The following is a 12331-nucleotide window of genomic DNA, read 5'->3' on the forward strand; positions in this document are numbered from 1 at the left end:
GATTTCTCAATTTTATTTATATTGCCTTTAAGTGGAAACATTGGCTCAGGACTGCTCCCATGTTCTCATACTTTTAAGAATGGTGACGAACATAGCGCCATCTGGAAGTTATAAAACGAGGAAATAAATACTTTTAAAAACGTTTAAAGGCCTAGTATTTCTTCTGCCTGTTTTCCTTTAGGTTTTCTTCCCGCCGCTTAAAAAAATCTATTAAAAGTATTTAACTGGAGGATCCGGTATTTAAATATTTTTCATTCATTCACAAAACAATATCTAATTTTTGCATATATCCAGATGGCACTACACCCGGCTTTAGGAGGGAAATAACTATTACGAGCCAAAGTCAAACAAGTCAAAAAATCCCTATATTTGAGAACCAAGTTTATTTGTTTTATATCTAGAAGAATATTTTAATAATCCAAATATACTAACAAGTATGTATATATTTGTACTGTATGAACAATGATTATATTGAGACATGGGTATATTTGTTTAATTTACCCCATCACGGAATTAATAATTTCAGTGACGAATATAGATGTCAGTGGCGTCGCTTTGTAGCCCCTATGAATGTGTTACTACTTCTCCGCATTACAGTGAAGTAGAGAAAATCGAAGTCGTTCATAAATATCTCTAAAAACGCTGAAATTACAAATCTTATTCATTTTATTTTGCTAATGGTGGTTAAAATTTTGATCGATTCATATAAATTATCTAATTATTATTATTATTTAAAACATCTTGTAATAGAAAAGTGTAAGTTAATTAGTTGGTTAAGACCAACTTTACTTTATAGTTTCGCCTATTTGAAATATTTGAATTTTTTCAGGCGATACACACTTATCTCCGACAAATAGTTTAATTACTTCTGGCATAGTTGAACATAGAAATAATTCCCGCGTTAGACGTTGAGGGCATGTACTAGCGTATGGGCTTTAAAAACTATTTCATCAGTCATTTCACGCAAGACATTTACCCAAATCCGAACGTTCACTAAATTAATGATGATATAAGATAGGGTGTAGTGAACTCCTGCTGGTTTGGCGTTGGCGCGAAACAAGCTGAACAAAGGCAAAATATAGCCCGGCGCTTAAGTCGCTTTCTAACTTTCGTTAAAGGCATAGTATTTCTTCTGCCTGTTTTCCTTTAAGTTTTCTTCCCGCCGCGCAAATATCCTGGTGGTAGGCCAAACGCAAAACACGTTGGCCTACCACCAGGATATTTGCGCGGCGGGAAGTAAACTTAAAGGAAAACAGGCAGAAGAAATACTAGGCCTTTAAACTAATGTTTTTAATATTACGTTAATTGGTTTTATTTTATTTTATTTTAACTTAATTGGATTTATTTTATTTTATTTTTATTTTATAATTATTAATTTAATTTAATATGACTTAATTTATCAATTTTAATTTCATATTCAATTAATTCAATTTAATATGACGTTATTTATCAATTTTAATTTCATATTCAATTAATTCAATTCAATTTTTAATTTTAATTTCATATTCAATTAATTCAATTCCATTTTCAATTTTAATTTCTTATTCAATTCAATTCAATTCTTAATTTTAATTTCATATTCAATTAATTCAATTCAATTCTTAATTTTAATTTCATATTCAATTAATTCAATTCAATTCTTAATTTTAATTTCATATTCAATTAATTCAATTCAATTTTTAATTTTAATTTCTTATACAATTCAATTCTTAATTTTAATTTCATATTCAATTCAATTCTTAATTTTAATTTCATATACAATTCAATTCTTAATTTTAATTTCATATTCAATTCAATTCTTAATTTTAATTTCATATACAATTAATTCAATTCAATTCTTAATTTTAATTTCATATACAATTAATTCAATTCAATTCTTAATTTTAATTTCATATTCAATTAATTCAATTCAATTTTTAATTTTAATTTCTTATACAATTCAATTCTTAATTTTAATTTCATATTCAATTCAATTTTTAATTTTAATTTCTTATACAATTCAATTCTTAATTTTAATTTCATATTCAATTCAATTTTTAATTTTAATTTCTTATACAATTCAATTCTTAATTTTAATTTCATATTCAATTCAATTCTTAATTTTAATTTCATATACAATTCAATTCTTAATTTTAATTTCATATTTAATTAAATATAAATTTAATTGCTAAATTAAGTTTTTTATAAGCTCTATATTCCTAGAACAGCGACGACGCCCTCTATATACTCTCCCTTTATACCCTGGGAGCCAGTTAGCAGATGAGCCTGCTCTACCTTCGGCAAAGGTGTCAACCCTAAACGAAATATTTCTGAAATTTCTCCATTTATCAGATTATAACTCGGCGCCATCTACGAAGCGCCGGACTGAAACCGATGTGTAAAATAGAAGCAAACTCATTAGTTTTAAAAGCGAGAGAGGTAAAAAGGGTAAACAAATTTCTCGTTTCGCGGAAATCTGCGGCTAGGGGTCGTCCGTCAATAGCACAAGAAATCTCCGTCGAAAATTCGCAAAACGTCGAAAAGATTTTATTTCCCTTTTTGGCCTTTGCCAAACCTTCAGGAGGCCATCTGTTAAAACTATTCGTCGCAATTAAGTTGACAGTGTAAACAAAGATCACTAAGAGGTACAGTTTGCGAGGAAAGGCTACGTGAAAGAAAAATATACATTCTCCGATGAAAAATAAGCTAAAAATAGTTGCCAAAAAAAGCCATTATAGCTAACTTCGGGTACTTCTCAGATCGTAGAAAATTAATATTTTATTCGGTATTTATTTTTGCAACTTTTTTCCCAGTCTTGGTGGAATTTAATTATTTTTAAGTATATAATGAATTATATACTTAAACCAACAAATTTTGGCAAAGATTGTAGAGTTTCGCCAGAGCGTATCGTATGGCAAAGCATCTAAAAAACATTTACATTAGAATTGAATACACCACTTCGGTAATAACGCAAATAAGAAGTCTCTGCTACTTCATAGAGTTTAAATTTATTTACCAAACAGAACCGTAGTCCTTCCTCAGCTAGTTATTATTAAATTTTACTTTCTACAATTTTACCCCTAAATGCGATCTTTAAACTCCATGAAGTAGCAGAATTCTTTGAAACCATTAATCACTTAAGTTAAGTGACTAAAATATCTAAAATAGTAACCGAGAAGTGACTAAATAGTAACTAAATAATTAGAATTTGAGTTTTATTGCAGTTAAAATATGTTATCACATGTTTTGACTAGTTACCTATAAAAATATCAACTAAATTACTACCGGAAGATGGTGGGAGACACCCAGCGCCAATCTGAGCAGAATAAGGTACTCTTTTGAAAAATGAAATCCAAGCACACTGAATAGGTGTTTCTATAAAATACGTTAGGTCACGTGTAAATGTTTTTTCTACGTCGCTAGCTTAAGTTATTGAAGATAGAGAGGGTGCGCTGGAGTCGATAAAGATTTTGGTATTTGAAGTCGACGTGCGAAACGCGCGTGCCAATAAAGCACTAAAAAGCTTAAGCTCGTGACGCGGGGAAAAACATTTTATACTTCTAATTTTTTAATGATTTATTTTATAGAAACACCTATTTGATTCATTTCACTTTAAATACGGTTTAAAGAATTTAAAATTTAAAAAAAAGGACTTTTAGTACTAAATTTAGAAAAGGGACTTTTAGTAACTAAATTTAGAAAAAAGGGTCTTTTATTATCTAAATTTAGAATGAGGGACTTTTATTAACTAAATTTAGAATGAGGGACTTTTATTAACTAAATTTAGAATGAGGGACTTTTATTAACTAAATTTAGAATGAGGGACTTTTATTAACTAAATTTAGAATGAGGGACTTTTATTAACTAAATTTAGAATGAGGGACTTTTATTAACTAAATTTAGAAAAATGGACTTTTAGTAACTAAATTTAGAAAAAAGGGTCTTTTATTATCTAAATTTAGAATGAGGGACTTTTATTAACTAAATTTAGAATGAGTTACTTTTATTAACTAAATTTAGAAAAATGGACTTTTAGTAACTAAATTTAGAAAAAGGTAATTTTTGTAACTAGATTTAGAAAAAGGGACTTTTAGTAACTAGATTTAGAAAAAGGGACTTTTAGTAACTAAATTTAGAAAAAGGTAATTTTTGTAACTAGATTTAGAAAAAGGGACTATTAGTAACTAGATTTAGAAAAAGGGACTTTTAGTAACTAAATTTAGAAAAAGGGACTTTTAGTAACTAAATTTACAAAAACGGACTTTTAGTAACTAAATTTACAAAAACGGACTTTTAGTAACTAAATTTACAAAAAGGGACTTTTAGTAACTAAATTTACAAAAAGGGACTTTTAGTAACTAAATTAAGAAAAAACTTAATTATCATTTTTTTTTGTTAAAAACTAAATTTCCAATGTTTTTTAGTAAGAAACTAAATTTCCAATGTTTTTTAGTAAGAAACTAAATTTCCAATGTTTTTTAGTAAGAAACTAAATTTCCAATGTGTTTTTTAGTTGAATACCAAATCCCGAATCTTTATTTTTAAAACACAAACTCTCACCAAGAGTATTTTTCAAATCAAAACGCAAAAAATTGGAAAATATAAACCCATAAAACAGTCTCAAGATTTGGTTTTTAAAACCATTGTGGTTTAAGCCCGCAAACCCCGTTAATTTCGCAGCTGATTTGTCCAAATAACGAATTTAAATAACAGCTATTTTAAATTTTTTCTGTTGCCGGGGGAACCTGCAGCGACGAGAATCTCAGTTTCGAGAGAGCGAGCGACGGATCGGGCACCGCGCATTCTTCGAATTCCCGACGGCACCAGTAAGGGAAAACGGGGCGCCTGGGATCTTAGATGGCAGAGCGGAGATGCCAGCCCCAAAAACGTCTTGCCCCCTGCCCCCTCCTCCACTAACCCCCACCCTCTACGCCCGCCAAAGAAAAAATATGGCTTCAGATAGTGACATTTTTAAAAATATGAGACTATGGACAAACGAAGGCCTATTGCCAAGATTTTCAAACGGAACTCCGTGAACATCTGGAAATGTCGTCAAGAACGGATTTAGGGTACCGAGTCTACCGACAACGTACGAAACCAGCCGTTCGCTTGGAAAGACATCAGTTTGTTTGGGACCAATGAAATACCGGACCGATTTGATTGACTGTCAGAGGGAGGAGCCCTATAAAATCATCTCAGCGTATCCATTCTCATTAATTACAAATAAATATTTTCTAGGTATTAATGATAATTAATTGTTTAATCGAAATAAATTTTCTTGAAAGATAACAGTTAGTAGATGTTAGTATACCCAAGGCACCACCTTAAGCCCAAGTCATCTAGCGACTTTTAAAGCCATTAATTCAGGTGGCCGGGTTACAAAGCGTAGAAGGGTGGTGACTACCCATCATGCCACGCGAGCCAACAGCTCCCTACACTCACTATTACCGTTAACCTCTACCAGGGTTTATGCAAAGCGGAAACTGAAGAAATCGGGTATAACCCTTCAGCCAGGGAGGATAGCGCTTGTAAACTCAACGCGGAAGCATTTGTTCCGAGTTTTCACTCAGTGCACAGGCTGGGATCGAACCCAGCTCCTCTTGCTGCGAGGCGAGTGTGCTCCGCCACTCCAATCTAGAAATAGGAGCTTAGGACTAAAAGACAGACTCGTACGTTTTCAGTAACCTAAATGCGTTCTTGATGGTACATAGTTGGGGATACATTTCTCGGTTACTTTGCATTGATGTGCAAGATAGGAAGATGGTAAAGTCTATATTCCCTAATCAACCAAGGGGGTTTTAAATAGTACGTTTTAGTATAGACACCGACTTTCTCGGTGAATGGCGAGCATTGTCTATTATTAGAAGAGTATTTATCCAAGTGGCTCCGTGTGTTGATGGCCGTGCGAAATTTGTACGCTGAGACACAAGCTATCAGGGTGCTCTTCCGCGCGTAAAATACAAGATTTGCGGGTGAGCCAGCAGGTAGGGGTTTTTCAATTACTTTCAAAACCTGCACTGTAACAACAAAGAACTCTAAGAGTCATTTCCAAAAATAATAGCCTCCTGAAACGAGTACACCAGTTCGGCCTTTTAAATAGTCCAAAAACCAAGTCTCTTCAGTATATTAAATAGTCCAAAAACCAATCATCTTCAGTATATTAAATAGTCCATAAAACAAGTCTCTTCAGTATATTAAATAGTCAATAAACCAAGTTTCTTCAGTATATTAAATAGTCCATAAACCAAGTCTCTTCAGTATATTAAATAGTCCAAAAACCTAACATTTTCAGTATATTAAATAGTCCATAAACCAAGTCTCTTCAGTATGTTAAATAGTCCAAAAACCAATCCTCTTCAGTATATTAAATAGTCAAAAACCAATCCTCTTCAGTATATTAAATAGTCCATAAACCAAGTCTCTTCAGTATATTAAATAGTCCAAAAACCTAACATTTTCAGTATATTAAATAGTCCATAAACCAAGTCTCTTCAGTATGTTAAATAGTCCAAAAACCAATCCTCTTCAGTATATTAAATAGTCAAAAACCAATCCTCTTCAGTATATTAAATAGTCCATAAACCAAGTCTCTTCAGTATATTAAATAGTCCAAAAACCTAACATTTTCAGTATATTAAATAGTCCATAAACCAAGTCTCTTCAGTATGTTAAATAGTCCAAAAACCAATCCTCTTCAGTATATTAAATAGTCAAAAACCAATCCTCTTCAGTATATTAAATAGTCCATAAACCAAGTCTCTTCAGTATATTAAATAGTCCAAAAACCTAACATTTTCAGTATATTAAATAGTCCATAAACCAAGTCTCTTCAGTATGTTAAATAGTCCAAAAACCAATCCTCTTCAGTATATTAAATAGTCCAAAAACCAATCCTCTTCAGTATATTAAATAGTCAATAAACCAAGTTTCTTCAGTATATTAAATACTCCAAAAACCAATCCTCTTCAGTATATTAAATAGTCCAAAACCCAATCCTCTTCAGTATATTAAATAGTCCATCTTTAGTATATTGAAGTCCAAAAAACCACTATTCAGTATATTAAATAGTCCAAAAACAAATCCTCTTAAGTATATTAAATAGTCCAAAAACACGCCTATTCAGTATATTAAATAGTCCAAAAACACGCCTATTCAGTATATTAAATAGTCCAAAAACACGCCTATTTAGCATATTAAATTATTAAATTATTTAATTTCCTATTGTAATTTAAAAAAAATCACACACGCACTTCAGTGTAGATGGATTTGGGGCTGAAGCACTTTCGCCCCAAGACGGCTGCGTAACTTTTACGACGGTATTGTTTTGTAAGATAACAAATATAAATATTTATATTCGCAAAATATAAACAAGAATTATTTATACGACAATTTGGTCGTAACTGAACTGACGAAAATAAAAAGCGAAGAATTCTTGGGAGTATAAAAACAATAGCCGCTTTCACTCATTCACGCCTTTTCAATCAAACCGAATTTGGGTCACGGATTTGCATAACGTTCAAGAATATAAAACGTACGTTAAGAAAGGACCGGTTCATGGTCAAAGTATGAAATCATATATATTTAAATAAAAGAAATTCGATTAAAAACACGCCTCGAAAATGTACGTTCTTTTGAGAAACGTTTTATTTGGTTTTTTATATAAAATGGTCATTGAGGTCCCAAACTATTCACACCTAAATTCACCACTTTCAGGATAAGTTGTCTTTTCTTAGTTTTCCCCGCTGAAGTTAATTTAACGCTAACTCAATAGCACCGTGTTCGCCATAGAGGCTATGGTTGTAGTTACGTATTCTCTGTTAACCCGTATTTATTCTAAGATTTAGGCATTAAGAAAGTTGCGAGTAGCCGCAATAAAAAACCATACGGAACAAAAATCGGGCTTCAGAGAAATTTTGGGGAAAAGTCTTCCACGATCTTCACGTTGTTCGTGAACGGAGTATCACGATGGTCGAGACAAGCGAGTATCAGAGGGATAGTTTTCGCGCCCCTTGAAAACACCCCTGGTTTTCGACTGGTGCGTATCAATACACGCCCCGAAAGAAGTGCTGTAAACAATTTATGTAGCTGGAGAAAACTTTCCGTTAAAGAAATATCCTGTACAAGTAGCGAAAAATCTAAATTAGGAATTTCGGTAGTTTAGAAATACACAAAAAAAAATATATTCAAAATACTAGACAAAAATAGACAAAATATCCAAAAGACTAGACCAAAATATTATAAATACTAGACAAAAATATTCGAAATACTAGATAATATATTTTAAATACTAGACAAAAATAATCAAAATATTAACCAAAAATATTCAAAATATTAGGCAAAAATATTCAAAATATTAGGCAAAAATATTCAAAATATTAGGCAAAAATATTCAAAATATAAGCCAAAAATAAACAAAATATTAAACAAAAATATTCAAAATATTAAACAAAAATATTCAAAATATTAACCAAAAATATTAAAAATATTAAACAAAAATATTAAAAATATTGGACAAAAATATTAAAAATATTAGACAAAAATATTAAAAATATTAGACAAAAATATTAAAAATATTAGACAAAAATATTAAAAATATTAGACAAAAATATTAAAAATATTAGACAAAAATATTAAAAATATTGGACAATATATTCAATATATTAGACAATATATTAAAAATATTAGGCAAGATATTAAAAATATTAGGCAATATATTCAAAATATTAGGCAATATATTCAAAATATTAGGCAATATATTCAAAATATTAGGCAATATATTCAAAATATTAGGCAATATATTCAAAATATTAGGCAATATATTCAAAATATTAGGCAATATATTCAAAATATTAGGCAATATATTCAAAATATTAGGCAATATATTCAAAATATTAGGCAATATATTCAAAATATTAGACAAAAAATCAATATACTAGATAATATATTTTAAATACTAGATAAAATATTATAAATACTAGACAAAAATATTCAAAATATTAGATAAAAATATTCAAAATATTAGATAAAAATATTCAAAATATTAGATAAAAATATTCAAAATATTAGATAAAAATATTCAAAATATTAACCAAAAATATTCAAAATATTAACCAAAAATATTCAAAATATTAGGCAAAAATATTCAAAATATAAGCCATAAATATACAAAATATTAAACAAAAATATTCAAAGTATTAAACAAAAATATTAAAAATATTAAACAAAAATATTAAAAATATTAACCAAAAATATTAAAAATATTAGACAAAAATATTAAAAATATTAGACAAAAATATTAAAAATATTAGACAAAAATATTAAAAATATTAGGTAATATATTCAAAATATTAGACAATATAATCAAAATATTAGACAATATAATCAAAATATTAGACAATATATTCAAAATATTAGACAATATATTCAAAATATTAGACAATATATTCAAAATATTAGACAATACATTCAAAATATTAGACAATACATTCAAAATATTAGACAATACATTCAAAATATTAGACAATACATTCAAAATATTAGACAATACATTCAAAATATTAGACAATATATTAAAAATATTAGGCAATATATTCAAAATATTAGGAAATATATTCAAAATATTAGGTAATATATTCGAAATATTAGACGATATATTCATAATATTCGACAATATATTCAAAACATTCGACAATATATTCAAAACATTCGACAATATTTATAATTTTTATAGAAGTTTAATAAGCTTTTTCGTTGTTTGACTAAGATCAAAGTGTAGTATCTTTCGCATCATTAATCTTATTTTTCCTAAACAATTATTATCGTAACTTACTTTAAAATAGAAACTTGTAGAGGTTAACGGTAATAGTAAGTGTAGGGAGCTTTTGTAACCCGGCAACGTGTTTAAAGGCATTATAAGTCGCTAGATGACTTCGGCCTAGGGTGTTGCCTTGCTGATTATAGTTGTCATTTTCAATTGTATACTAACATCTACTAACTGTTATCTTTCGAAAAAAGTTATACAATTAAGCAATTAATTATAATTCACGCCGAGAAAGTATTTATTTATAGCCTAGCTGATTATTATTATTATTATTATTATTATTATTATTATTATTATTTTATCTACTTTTTCAAGCAAATAAAAATTTTTAACCAAAACATTTTCTAAAAACAAGTTACTATATTATTTTCTTAACAAAAAGAATTGTTTGGAAATTTAATAATAAACTTTTTCGTCATTTGTCAAAGATAAAAGTGTAGTATCTGTTAATTATATTAAACTCCTTTTAATAGAAAGTAAACTGTTCTCCCAAGAAAAAAATACAGCCTCACAATTGAATTACATAAGCCGTATAAAGAAATTTCCCTTCGAAATGATCAAAACACGAAACCTCAACTTACGATGAAAACGGAAAACATCGGCAAAGGACTAATGTTTATCTTTCCTTTAAAACATTAGTCATCGCGGCAAATTGAAAATATAAACCCGCACGACAGAAGAAATTCATAACGCAATACGGTTGTTCCCGCTGGATTCCAAAATTATTTATCAACGTATGCTGCGCATCGTCGAACCAAAACGTAACTTTATCGTAAACGCTAGTTAGCGGTCCAGGGATATGGGGAAAAGTTGCGCCAACATTGTATTCGGGTGAACAGAGAGTTAACCCAAGGAATATAAAGCCCCAGGAATGGAAGGTGTAGCTCCGTCTAGTGGAGATTTTGCGCCTCTCGTTTCCGGTTACTCTGATTTGCTCTGCCGGAAATTTCTATCGCAACCAAAACACGCGGCCAATTATATCAATCCTTCCATTCAACTTTCCAACTTTCCCCAGGATTTTTCAGGAGGAGGCCGAACTTGAAAACGTTTTAGGGTAAAAAGAATACACTTTTAGTCCGGGAACAGGCGAATAAAACGTTTTAGGGTAAAAAGAATACACTTTTAGTCCGGGAACAGGCGAATAAAACGTTTTAGGGTAAAAAGAATACACTTTTAGTCCGGGAACAGGCGAATAAAACGTTTTAGGGTAAAAAGAATACACTTTTAGTCCGGGAACAGGCGAATAAAACGTTTTAGGGTAAAAAGAATACACTTTTAGTCCGGGAACAGGCGAATAAAATGTTTTAGGGTAAAAAGAATACACTTTTAGTCCGGGAACAGGCGAATAAAACGTTTTAGGGTAAAAAGAATACACTTTTAGTCCGGGAACAGGCGAATAAAACGTTTTAGGGTAAAAAGAATACACTTTTAGTCCGGGAACAGGCGAATAAAACGTTTTAGGGTAAAAAGAATACACTTTTAGTCCGGGAACAGGCGAATAAAACGTTTTAGGGTAAAAAGAATACACTTTTAGTCCGGGAACAGGCGAATAAAACGTTTTAGGGTAAAAAGAATACACTTTTAGTCCGGGAACAGGCGAATAAAACGTTTTAGGGTAAAAAGAATACACTTTTAGTCCGGGAACAGGCGAATAAAACGTTTTAGGGTAAAAAGAATACACTTTTAGTCCGGGAACAGGCGAAAAGAAACCACCTAAATTTTGCGAAAACGTTTCATTCCGATCAAACTATTCGCCACCACAGAATCTTCTTACACTACTCCGAAATCCCAGTACAAGCGGAAAGAAACCACCTAGTGGTGCTCCGGGCGGTACAATTGCACGTTTTTAGTACGTTTCGGATTTTGTAGTAAGAAAATACGTTTCCAAATATTTTACACGTTTTTAGTAGTTTTCTATTTATCAATAGAAATTGAAATAATTTTATGGTTTTACCATGTTTTTAAGGTGGGGTGGCGGAGTGGTTAGCACTTTCGCCTCGCAGCAAGAGGAGCCGGGTTCGAACCCAGCTTGTGGCACTGGGTGAAAACTCGGAACAACTCCTTCCGCGTTGAGTTTGCAAGTTCTCTCCCCACTGATTTAAGGGATTTTCCCCCGAGTTCTTCGGTTTCCCCTTCCATAAAAAACTTGCTTAGGTTAACGGTAATAGTTAGTGTAGGGAGCTGTTGGCTCGATCTCGTGGCATGCAGGGCTTGTCACCACCCTCCTACGCATTGTAACCCGGCCACCTGAATTAAGGCTTCAAAAGTCGCATGATGACTTAGGCCTAAGGTGGTGCCTTGGGTATTAGCCTAGCCTAGCTGATTATTATTAAAAATTAATTGGAATCAATCAATAATTAATAAATGTTTCTGGTTCAAATTTAAGGAACTTTGAATTAAATATAACCTTTATATCCTCTGGCGAAATTGATTGAACTCCAATTTAACTAATTGTATTGTATTAAACCATAAATGAAACTTAGTTCTTTCTGTTTTTTAAACTTAAATTTGGCACCTTTCTGAAATTCAAAA

General features: G+C 30.6%; 1 protein-coding gene across 1 annotated transcript in view; it reads right to left on the bottom strand.

Moving 5' to 3' along the window:
• The window catches only part of LOC149923390 (uncharacterized), a 174132-nt gene that overhangs the window by 139902 nt on the left and 21899 nt on the right, over window positions 1-12331 (bottom strand). The gene's annotated exons all lie outside the window — the stretch shown is intronic.

Source organism: Leiobunum rupestre, chromosome 10 (genome assembly GCF_980474605.1).
Source record: "Leiobunum rupestre chromosome 10, qqLeiRupe1.1.hap1, whole genome shotgun sequence".
NCBI classification, from domain to species: Eukaryota; Metazoa; Arthropoda; class Arachnida; order Opiliones; family Sclerosomatidae; genus Leiobunum; species Leiobunum rupestre.